Source organism: Schistocerca cancellata, chromosome 2, assembly GCF_023864275.1.
Source record: "Schistocerca cancellata isolate TAMUIC-IGC-003103 chromosome 2, iqSchCanc2.1, whole genome shotgun sequence".
Taxonomy (NCBI): Eukaryota; Metazoa; Arthropoda; class Insecta; order Orthoptera; family Acrididae; genus Schistocerca; species Schistocerca cancellata.
In genome coordinates, this window is record NC_064627.1 from 702,973,850 (window position 1) to 702,986,429 (window position 12,580).

Here is a 12,580-nt window from a genome sequence, read left to right on the forward strand (position 1 = left end):
AACCGTCATCCTCCCAAATGCGAGTCCAGTGCTCTAACCACTGTGCAACCTCGCTTGGTATGTTCCTAAGTGTACTGACTTGTTGCTATTCCACAACGGTAATAATGTGTCACCAACTGCAACATGGTCGCGTATACAAACAGTGATCCAATACTGTCAAATGTTTTTCATTCCAGTCTTTGATCACAATATCAATTCCTAAGATGATGACCGGTTTCAGTCCGTAATGACCATCCTCAGATCTTGTGACGATGCTGTGCTGATTATATTTATATGTTTTGACTATGCCATTATGACCATATCACTTTAGGACATGGTGTTAAAAAGATCTGAGGATGGTCATTACAGACTGAAACTGGTCATCGTCTAAAGAATTGATACTGTGATCAAAGACTGGAATAAAAAACATTTGTAATAATGTGTTACACGACTTTTGATTAATTTCATACATAAACATTAAGTCTTGAAACAACTGTTATTTAATTTGTGCCAACTGGCATAAAACTGATTATCTGAAAATAAAAGGTGATTTGCAAAATGAAATTGGAATTTTTTATGATTCATTATGTCTAGCAACTTTTAAACCACTATTGCTGTGAAAACCAGCTCTTCCAAACTGGAGTGCCCATATGACAGTTCTTAGAGGGAGGGAGGGTGCCAAACAGGGTAGTATGAAATATTTTTAATATTTTGGTAGAAAAATATGACTTGCAAACAGCCATAAAGTAATTCCAGTTCCAACCCTGTTAAAAACTTGCACAATACCAACTTCAAATTTTTTTTAAAGAAAAACACCTGATTGCACTATAGTTTTTTCCTTCCCTGGATGTCCGTACTTCCCAAGAATTTTATGCATTTAAACTAGCTCTAGTATTTTCCTCTCCAATTTTCATTTTATGAATTAGTGATTAATATTGTTGTGGATTAATTTGTACTACTCATATGAGAGAGAGAGAGAGAGAGAGAGAGAGAGAGAGAGAGAGAGAGAGAGAGAGGGGGTGGGGGCATATTGTAAACGTTGTGTTGGTTGGGGATTGGAGACAAGTCTATGGCATGGGGCAGAACTAAGAGCGAGAGGCAGAGGGAGTGCCCTAGAGCTGGCTTGGGCAGCCTTCGGCTACCTGCAGGCCTAATCCACATACTTAATTAAGCATGCACGTCACATCATCACAATGTGACAGCAATGCTTCTAATGCATAAAGTCAGAACTACAGCATCTGTGACTAACATTTTTGGAATAATGCACAAACTGCAACCCATCTCCCATGACCCATGCCAAAAAAAATTATGCTTCAAAACTCTTGTTTCTGAGAAAATGTTCATTCTAAGTTCACCTGGAATTTCTTCTGTAGGCCTGATATAAACCAGTCAAGAGTCTGATGTGGCCTTTGGGCCACTGGTTGTTGACCTGTGCTCTTTAACAACCAGGAGAAATGTTATGACAGATTAGATATAAAAATCAGTTGTAGAGGAGATAATTAGTGTTTATTGGTTTCAAAACATTAACACAAATTCTAGTCGCCATATTGCACAAATGCCGAGTCACAGATAGGTACAACAAAAAGGCTGTAACAAAATGAGATTTCGGCCAACAAGCACTCATTGTTCGATTTTAACACACACTTCTCTTTGTCAAAAACTATATCTCAGCTCAAAGTTTATTCATCACTGCATTCTCTCAAGCATTCAGTAGAGACTATACAACAAGGTGCCTTCTTGGGGAGGTTGCTTAGGGAGATTTTGCATACCAAATGAGCATCTTTGATTTTTCTTTGTTATGGTTGTAGGATGCAAAACTGCTACAGTCATTAGTGCCCGGTCTGTGACTTAAGAAAAGGTAAAAAAAAAAACCAAACTGAAAACCAGCAGCTATGGGACCAAAACTCAAAAAAGTGGGGAAACTAAAAAACAGAAGGAAAGCTTAAAAAACCACAATAGAAGGGAGGTTAAAACTTGCCGGCAGATTAAAACTGTGTGCCCGACAGACTCTAACTTGGGACCTTTGCCTTTCGCGGGCAAGTGCTCTACCATCCGAGCTACCGAAGCACGACTCACGCCCGGTCCTCACAGCTTTTACTTCTGCTCGTACCTCATCTCCTACCTTCCAAACTTTGCAGAAGCTCTCCTGCGAACCTTGCAGAACTAGCACTCCTGAAAGAAAGGATACTGCGGAGACATGGCTTAGCGACAGCCTGGGGGACGTTTCCAGGAGTGCTAGTTCTGCAAGGTTCACAGGAGAGCTTCTATAAAGTTTGGAAGGTAGGAGACGAGATACTGGCAGAAGTAAAGCTGTGAGGACCGGGCGTGAGTCGTGCTTCGGTAGCTCAGATGGTAGTGCACTTGCCCGCAAAAGGCTAAGGTCCCGAGTCCAAGTCTCGGTCGGGCACATAGTTTTAATCTGCCAGGAAGTTTCAGCGCACACTCCACTGCAGAGTGAAAATCTCATTCCAGAAGCGGGGTTGTTTGTCCTCAAAAAAAAAAAAAAACCAGCTTCAAATGACTGATGTCATTTCACTGGCACTAATAAACTCAAAAACGCGATCGGCTGAGCGCATGTCATCTGCTAAAATGGAAGATATATCAGGCGACAGCTGTAGATGGGTGCATAACTGAGTAAAATAAGGGCACTCAAGTAAAAGGTGTCTCACCATCCACAGTTGAGAGCAGTGGAGACAAAGTGGGGAAGGATCGCCACTTAAAAGATGTTAATGGCTAAAAAGATAGTGCCCTATCTGGAGTCTAGTTAAAATTACCTCCTCCCGATGACGAGTTCAGGAGGAAGAGGTCCAAGCAGAGGGAAGAGCTTTCACGTCCCGCAATTTATTATTGGGAAGTGTCTACCAATGTGCGTACCATAGGAGAGCAACACGACGACGTAAAACACTCCGTAGATCGGTGAAGGGAATCATACAAATAGCAGGCTGAAGAAGAGAGACTGCAGCCTTGGCCGCTATATCGGCTGCCTCATTTCCACAGATACCAACATGTCCTGGGATCCAGAGAAACGCCACAAAGACGCCCCCCAAGAGGAGCAAGTGGAGACAGTCCTGAATCTGGTGGACCAGAGAGTGGACAGCATAGGGAGCTTGGAGACTGAGGAGAGAGCTGAGCGAATCTGAGCAGATAACATACTGTATCCGCTGATGGCAACAGATGTATTGGACAGCCTGGAGAACAGCGTAAAGCTCTGCAATAAAAACCGAACACTGGTCGGGAAGCTCAAACTGATTAGAGGTGTCGCCAACAATATAGGCACTCCCAACACCAAACGATGTTTTTGAGCCACCAGTGTAAATAAATGTGGCATCCTTCATTTGTGCTCATAGAGCAGCAAATGCCCGACAATAAACAAGAGAAGGGATACCATCCTTGGGAAACTGACAAAGGTCATGGAGCAGGCAGGTCTGGGGCTGGAGCCAAGGCGGTGCTGTACCCAAAGTTGTCAAGAAAGTTTTAGGAAAAAGGAAGGAAAGAGTATGTAGCAGTTGACGGAAGCAGACTCCCAATGGTAATAGAGAGGAGGGGCGGCCTGCAAACCCTAAATCCAAGGAGGCGTCAAGAAAAAGTCATGGTGATTAGCAGGCATGGAAGACAGGTGGCTAGCATGACGACTCAGAAGGACAACTCACCGATTGGACAGCGAAGGTTCAGCAGTCTCAGCATAGAGGCTTTCCACAGGGCTGGTGTAAAAAGCCCCAGACACTAAACATAATCCATGGTGGTGGACAGAGTCGAGACGCCGAAGAATAGACGGCTGAGCAGAGGAGTAAACTATGCTTCCATAGTCCAATTTTGAGTGCACTAAGGCGCAATAGAGACAGAGAAGGACCACTCAGCTCCCCAGGAGGTACCATTCAGGACATGGGAGTGTGTTGAGGGATCGCAGACAGTGAGCCGAAAGATAGGAAACGTGGGAGGACCAGCACAGTTTTCTGTCAAACATAAGACCCAAGAATTTAGCAACATCTGCGAACGGAAGGTTGATAGGGCCTAGATGTAAGGAAGGCAGAAGAAACTCCGTATGACACCAAAAATTGGCACAAACGGTCTTACTGGGAGAAAAGTGGAAGCCAGTTTCGATGCTCCAAGAGTGGAGGTGATCGAGACATCCTTGAAGACATCGTTCAAGAAGGCTGGTCCATTGAGAGCTGTATTAGATCGCAAAATCATCCACAAAGAGGGAGCCCAAGACAGCAGGAAGGAGACAATCCATAATTGGAGTTATGGCAATGGCAAACAGTACAACACTTACCACGGAGCCCTAGGGTACACCGTTTTCTTGGGAGAAAGTACAAGAGAAAGTAGTGTTCACCCGCACTTTAAATGTGGGCTCTGCTATAAATTCACAAAGAAAAAGGGGCAGCCGACCTCAAAAACCCCAAGAGAACAGTGTGCGGAGGATGCCTGTCCTCCACAGGTATCGTATGCTCTCTCGAGATCAAAAAATATTGCTACTGTTTGGCATTTCCTGAGAAAATTGTTCATGATATAAGTGGAGAGAGCAACAAGATGGTCAACTGCAGAACGATGCTTTCGAAAACCGCATTGGGTAGGTGGTAAAAGGCTTCGGGACTCCAGCCACCAGGCTAAACGGCAATTCCCCATACACTCCAAAACCTTACATACACTACTCGTGAGAGAAATTGGATGATAGCTAGAGGGGAGATGTTTGTCCTTTCCAGGTTTCTGAACAGGAACAACGATAGCTTCTTGCTATCTTCTGGGAAAGGTACTGTCGGTCCAAATTCGATTATAAAGGTGAAGGAGGTAACGCAGGTAATGATAAATGCAGCAACATTTGGATGTGGATACCATCCGGTCCTGGGGCGGAAGAGCGAGAAGAAGAGAGTGCGTGTTGGAGTTCCCGCGTGGAGAAAACAGTATTATAGCTTTCGCGATTTTCAGAGGAGAAAGCAAGAGGTCACTCTTCCGCTACACATTTCTTTGGGAGAAAAGCTGACGGGTAATTTGAAGAGCTCAAAATCTCAGCAAAGTGTTGATCCAATGAGTTAGAAATTGCGGGGGGTCCACTAATGTATCATGCGCGACAGTGAGCCCAGAGACCAGGGAGAAACTAGCGCGCCAGATAACCGTCGAATCCGACTCGAAACTTCCAAGGAGGGAGTGAAGGTGTTCAATGAGCTAGTAAAGAAACCCCAGCTTGCCTTCTTCCTATCACAGATGACGCAACGGCATCGCGCACGGAACTGCTTATAGCGGATACAGTTGGCCAATGTAAGATGGTGGCGGAAAACGCGAAGAGCACATCGCTGCTCACGTAATGCATCATGGCATGCCTCGTCCCACCAAGGAACTGGGGGGTGCCGGGGCAAATCAGAGGTGCGAGGTATTGAAAGTTCCGCAGCTGTAAGAATAACTTCTGCAATGAGTGACCTCATTGTCGACGCTAGGAAAGCTACGGTCATCGAATGTTGCTAGGAACAAAAAAAGTGTCCAATCGGCTTGGGCAAACTTCCAGTGTCTCGGGTGCATATATTGCAGTTGTGGCTGCAATCTAAGGGCACACGGAAAGTGGTCAATTGAGTGTGTATCAGCAAGAGCGAACCATTTGAAGCGCCGAGTTAGCGGAACAGTACCGACCAAAAGTTCCAAATGAGAGAAATTTGTCGTGGAGGCAGACAAAAACGTCGTGTCCCCTGTGTTGAGGCAAACAGATCTGCTTGGTGGAAGACTTCTATCAATAGTGAGCCGCGCGGACAAGGAGATCCCCAAAGCGGGTGGTGGGCATTGAAGTCCCCAACCAGCAAACGGGGGCGGGGGAGGGGCGGGACGGAAGCTGACCAAGAAGATGAAGGAGATCAGCTCTTGCCATTGGTGTGGACGATGGAATGTATACAGTACAAAGAAGGTGTATCCAGAAAGGGAAAGAGACAGCAACAGCTTGGAAGGAACTGTTTACGGGGATTGGGTGATAATGGAGAGTATCATGAAGAAGAATCATGAGTCCTCCATGTGCTGGAGTGCCTTCAACAGAGGGGAGATCAAATCAGACTGACTGAAAATGGGGGAAAACAAAGCGATTGTGGGGACACAGCTTTGTTTCCTGAAGACAGAAGATGACCGGCGAGTGCCGTGGATATTCCAATGGATAATGGACATAGGAAAGACAGAAAAGGGAAGAATGTGACCAAGGTTGCACTCAACTCAACAACTGCTCAGAGCCGGCGGCCGACAGCGTGGAACGGAATTCAGCCGAAGATCCTGATCCATAGGTTGTTCAGGAGCAGCTCCTGCCACCAGTTGAGCGGCCGCCTGCAGTGCGCTTTGGCGACACAGAAGACGGCCGAGGGCAGTTACCGCCAGGTGGTGCTGTAGATGAGACACGCCATGACGGAGGAGAGGAACTGAGTTTCTTATGAGCCTTCTTGGAAACAGGAAGTTGGGGAACGTAAGAAATCTTCGCAAGTAGGCTCTTTTTTGGAAGTCCGGGTGTCTGATTTTGGGGCTCGGGATTTAGCAGAACCCGATGAAGGGTGAGCCATAGAGTGAGCAGGTGGGAGTGGGGAGGTTGAACGAGCGATCTTTGCGCTGGCCAATCTGACGACCGTGGCACTAAAGGTAAGATCACAAGTCTGAATGGCTGCCTCCTTTGTAGGCCGAGGAGAGGCAAGGACAGTGCTGTATTTACCTGCGTGAGGCACAGTGGGCTCTTGACTGGCGAATAACTTTCGAGCAGCAAAGGCTGACACCTTTTCCTTCACTATGATTTCCTGAATGAGCCATTTGTCTTTAAAAATGGGGCAATCTCTGGAGGAAGCAGTGTAGTCACCCTACAGTTGATGCAACGAGGGGATGGAGGTGGACAAGCACCCTCAGGGGCATCCTTGCCACACGTAACACATTTGGCCGGATTGGAACATGACTGGCTGGTATGATTGAACCGCTGACACCGATAGCAATGCGTAGGGTTTGGGATTTAAGGGCGAACAGAAATTATCTCATAGACCGCTTTTATGTTCGAAGGAAGTTGAACTCTGTCAAATGTCAAGAAGACAGTATGGGTTGGAACCATGTCCTCGTCAACCCTTTTCATGACTCGACGAACAGCCTTTATGCCGTGGTCAGATAGGTTGTTTTGAATTTCCTCGTCGGACAATCTGTCGAGGGAGCGTGTATAAACGACCCCACATGATGAATTTAAAGTGCGGTTCGCTTCCACCCGGACAGGGAAGGTGTGTAGCAGTGAAGTACACAGCAATTTTTGTGCCTGGAGTGCACTGACTGTTTCTAACAACAAGAAGCCATTTCGTAATCGGGAACAAGACTTCACAGGACCGGCAATTGCGTTGACACCTTTCTGAATAATGAAAGGGTTGACTGTGGAGAAGTCTTGACCTTCGACTGACCAAGAAACAAGGAACTGTGGCACTGATGGAAGAATTGTCCGTGGCTGAGGCTCATTTAACTTTCGCTTGTGAGCAGACATAGTAGATGATGAGGAAACCATTGCGGAAGCATCCCCCATGATTACCAGCATCTCCGGTGGCGCGCTCCTTCCTTGTGGGGGCCCTCTCTGAGGGCACTCCTGCCTTAGGTGATTGTTCACACCTCAGGCCAAACCTCCCGAGAAACTGACAGAGGGACCAATCGGCACTTTCGGAAGGTATCAGCTCGGGTAATCACCTGTCACTGCGCCTGGCCGTTGCCAGGGGGTACGTACATGTCCTACCTGTCTACCCGGGGTGGGGAATTACGCGTTACCCCGTCACTGGCTATGCGTGGGAATGCATGGGTCAGCCTTCAGACACGCACAAAGAGGAAAGAAAATGAGGAAAAGAGAAATGGAAAGGAAAGAAGAGAGGTCTCAAACGCCGCAGCGGAGAAAATGGTAAAGAGAAGAGGTAAGGAAAATAGAAGGACAAAGGAAGGACAAAGACTTGCCAGCACAGAAAGCGAAGAAGAGAGACTGTTTTACAGTTTCGAGTGTGTCTCTGGACATAGGCACTAAACATACTCCCAGAGGGGGAGAAAGGGAAGGGAAGAGGGGGAGGGGGGGGGGAGATGGGGGAGAGGGAAGGATGTGGAAAAGGAAGGCACACAGACCGGAAAGGAAGGAGGGCCACACTAGCTGGGGGTGCCCCCCACTATGCGTGTATCCACAAGAGAGTTGTGGACCCTCTGGGAGGCAAGCATCTTTGTTGGGCTCAAAAATGTGCCTTTAAGGGTTGCTTCGCATTTAGGTATAGAAACAAATCAGATAAAGCCAGAACACAATTTTAATATTGACACTTTGGTATCTGCACTTAGCAATCTTGAAGATTGCTGTGCTTTGGTGTCCTCTGAGAAGAGAGAGATTTTGAGCAACAAGATCCCACACTGACCCACCTTGAGCAATTCTTTGGCTTTTTACCCAAAAATTTTACGAACTTCAGTACATCCGCAATTACTGCCCACCTGTGTCTGCATGCTAAAAGATACCACATTTATTCCTCCCGTACACCGTCTTTTTCCCCCTTCTTCACTTTTTCAATATTGTACATCAAGCATCTCTTGACAGAAGGCAAACAATCAGCCTTCTATTACTGCATTATGCACTGCAGCAGCTGCCGCCAACAGCGTAGCGTCAACAGTAACTGAATACATTGCAGAGCACGACAGCTAAAATTTGTAGTGACACACAGAGTTGATAATCATAACTACGTATTACACTGGTACCACTTTCTTAAATCTGTATCTGAAACAAGGTGTCGGACCAGATCTCTTACATCCTGAACTCCAAGTGCCTTATTTCCACAAAAAGGAGTATTTACATCTCAACTAGAACAAATGTCTTCACATCAAGATTCTGCCTCTATCATCACCTACACACCCCCATTTTTTTTGTTTAAGTGCCACATTGGCTGCTCACAGCCGGTGTTTTGTTAAGACCAGCAAGGCTGGACATGACTACACCATCTCCTCATAGTGCCAGTACCGTCACACTGCAAACAATCTCACAAGAGTAAAAAAGTAAAGCTGCGAACAGCACAGTGCATTGTCCTGCCGGAGGTGGTGTGCCTTTGCCTTCCGCTGATCTTTTAACTGGCTTGTCCAGTCAATTATAGGGGGAGACATGTTTTAAAGTGGATTCTGAACCACAATGTAAATCAGCATTTTTCACATCAAGAAACATTACCAGAGGTACAAGAAATGATAAGTGACAAAAATCCACAGAGTACATTTACAGATAAATGTAAATTTTCAAAAATGAAAATTTAGTTTAAATTTTAAGCACAGTTGTGATTTTAAAAAATAACTACTATAGTTACTTTTTAATCCAGACACTAGAACTCTCCAAGGCTGCCTCTGTCCGTAAGATGCGAGATTCCCTCTTACTAGAACGTATGGCATCTGAGTCAAGCCTGAAACACCACCTTTCGTTCCTGCAAAATAAAGTTTATCTTTTTTTCTTAGACAAATTTATATGACCTAATTAAACAATGAAACTGCTTTACAACATTATGTATTTATTTGGCACACTATTAAAAAATGTGAATAATTTAATCAGTGGGCAGTCCCATCCATTCTCTGCACTCTTCTAAATGGCAATATTTTCATGAAGAGATAGCAACTATCGAAATACAACATTTTTAACAAATACTGTGTTTATTTAATTTAATGTCAAATGAATATAGAAATGAATCTCGAAATTCAAATCTCCACAGATGCATGAATACATACATACTGGATAAAACTGGTTATTTCCATAAACAAAATGTGTAATTTAACACTGTTCTTCTTGCCACCAAATCTATGGAGAAAGATTAACAGCTTTGCTCGAAAGAAGAACTGCTTGCTATACAATGTTCATTCAGGATATTGTGTCTACCTAGTCACTAGAAGTCACCCCAAACCAAGGCCCAATAAGTTATAGGAAATGATTCTGGGGAAGCAATGAACTAAGAGCTCAGATTCAAATTCCAGACTACCTCAAAACTTTGAATAATATCTTTTCTTTCATGTTAAATGTTCTTGTGTCCATAGAATGATTTCATGGAAGACAGAATCCAAACAGAAGTGCCAGACAGCAAATGGCTGTACGTTCTTACATGTAGGGCAGTACTTGCTTATAATCATGGAGTTCTGAGGAAATAACTCTCACTTCATTGTATATCGATACTTTTTACTTATTGACCGTCTGACAGAACTGAACAAAACAATTTTAGTGCCATACGCGTTTCGCCTTTATTTTCTGCAAAGCATCAGTGGCAGGTTGCGTGAACAATTTCTTACATATTACGTTCCTGTTGCGTTTTTGGTGTTTTTCTTCTTCTTATGAATGCCAATTTGCGGGAAAAAAACAGATGTCTCTTACATTTTCATAAATGGGAGGATGTAGTTTAAGAAATAAACCTTCTAAAAAGTTTAAACGAAAGAGCCATTTCCTCAGTGGTGGAGTTATCGGTGAGTAATACGAGAAAAATTTTTGCTGTTATAGTTACTGATATTTTGACACGCCAAAATACCTAACGAAACTTTAAAAAGTGCATGACAACACTGAATTTCGTACACGCTTGTTACTTTTAACATCTTAAAACTGAACTACCCTGGATTTCTTATTTTTGATCTGTAACACCAAAAAGTATATAAATGGTGTTACTATGGTCCCATAACAAACTTCAAAGACGGTAACATTGCCTCAAGTGATTGTCTTGTCTTAATACTTACATTATGTGGAGCAAAGTAACCCGCTCTAGGGACCACTTTCCTGCAATTTTTAAAACATTATCAAACAAATCTGCTGTCTTTGTATGTAACTAGGGCTCGATGATTTTGACACTGTTTTAGAATAGACTTACATTTTCAAAAGTCTTTTCACAATACTACTATGGATTATACGATTTCGTTTGAATAATCTGTTTAGAAGCTGAGGAAAGTATCCCTGCTTTACGGAACCTTATTTGTTGTGTGCCGGAGAGCAACTTGACGGAACGATGCTACACTTTTCTAAGAATTCTGAGCATCGACAAAATACGCTACATCACAACGTTAAAAAGCAATATCAGTTACACTAGCAAGCTTTCCCTCTTTAAGACGTATTCACATACAAAAAGAAATTTCGAGGCAGAGGAACCATACAACTCAAATACGTGACTAACCTGCTTTCAGACAGCTTGACAACCTATGCGATGCGCTACACAGGCCTTCTGGCTTCTACGCAATGCTATGCAGCATACGCCACTTAACGACTGTCTGTCAAATTGTGCAACACTGCAAAACTTCCGCACAACAGCGCCCTCCTATTTAGTACCAACACAGCCACTCCCATCGAAGTGATTGCCTTAACAAATGACCTTCAGTTCTGTCTGAACCGTTGCAGTCGCTCCAAAGAAATTTGTCGTACCTAAAAATAATTGGAACTGTCACATTCTGAACATATGAGTTACTTAACATTTTTTTATTTCCCAGTAAAATGTTTGCTACTAGTTATTAATGAAAAATTTGTTTTTCGTATTACTTTTTATAAGGTACATAGTATTAAACTTAATATTATTCATCGCATACATATGATTTTTCATTGAATACAAAGTAAGGACAATCTGAAAGCAAATCAGCGCAGAATATACCCTACCGTAAAAACGCAGTATCGAGTTTAGGCCACATTCAATATGTCAGTTATTTTATTGGGGCTTATAAAATATCTTCGCTTGGGATTATACTACTGAAGGAAAATAAAAAAAAATCTGGAAATAAAAGTATGTCCATACACGTAGTGTATCACGCCAATAAAACGCCTGACGCTGGAGTCTTACTCTACGTTGATGGAATCACGACTGACGTCATTATGACGTGTACGCGCTGTATCGAAAACGATAGACATACATGAAATCTTCACGGATTATCAACCGAGTGGCGTCGTCTTCTAGTCGCAAGGTTTCAATGGACTGCGTATCCATCATCTTCAGGTGATGATGGATACGCAGTCCACTGAAACGTAACGACAAGTACACGACGCCACTCGGCTGATAATCCGTTAAGAGTTCATAGCTGAAATACGACGAGAAAGCCTACAATCGCATACGATAGTCATAGACTATATATTGTCTTTGGTCTATGACGACAGAGGCTGCGTATCGACTTTCGGGATCGTTCCAGACGCTAAAACTGCGGTAGCAATTTTCACCAGTCTAAAGCCCGGTCCACACGCAACGATCTGTCTGCGCAGACATCGGCCCAGATGTCTGTACATGCAAAAGATCGCTGCGAATGTGGTGTGTTCACACGACACAAACCCCAATCTACTACTCGCCCGCCATTTGTCGGTGTAGAAAAGAAAAATCCGTGGCAAGCGACTACGCTCCCCGTAAACGTCAAAAATTTATTTCAGTTATTTTGAAATATAGAAATGGAGGAAGTTATGTTGTGGTCTGTGTTCGCAACTTGTGTTGCAAAAAACATTCAGACCAACCGCAGGAAACAGAGAAAGCGGTCAAAATGGTGTAGACAGTGGCTGCTAAAGCGAAAGCAGTTTTCTCACGTAAATTTACTGAGAGAGTTGCAGGGCGAACCTTAAGAAAGCCAAGCAGATCAAATACCATAACGTTGGCTGGTATACTTGATCTACTCCTACATCAGATCT

At 43.9% G+C, this 12,580-nt stretch overlaps 1 long non-coding RNA gene across 2 annotated transcripts in view; it reads right to left on the bottom strand.

Moving 5' to 3' along the window:
• LOC126162489 (uncharacterized) overlaps positions 1–11,962 on the bottom strand; it is a 29,505-nt gene extending 17,543 nt beyond the window's left edge. The window contains exons 1-3 of one of the 2 annotated variants that reach the window (XR_007535079.1): positions 11,573–11,962; positions 11,100–11,344; positions 9,270–9,383 (exon numbers count right to left, since the gene is read on the bottom strand). This is a non-coding gene — a long non-coding RNA (uncharacterized LOC126162489). The remainder of the gene's footprint in view (positions 1–9,269; positions 9,384–11,099; positions 11,345–11,572) is intronic. The other variant, XR_007535080.1, reaches the window with a different exon arrangement.
• Between the last annotated feature and the right edge of the window lie 618 nt (positions 11,963–12,580).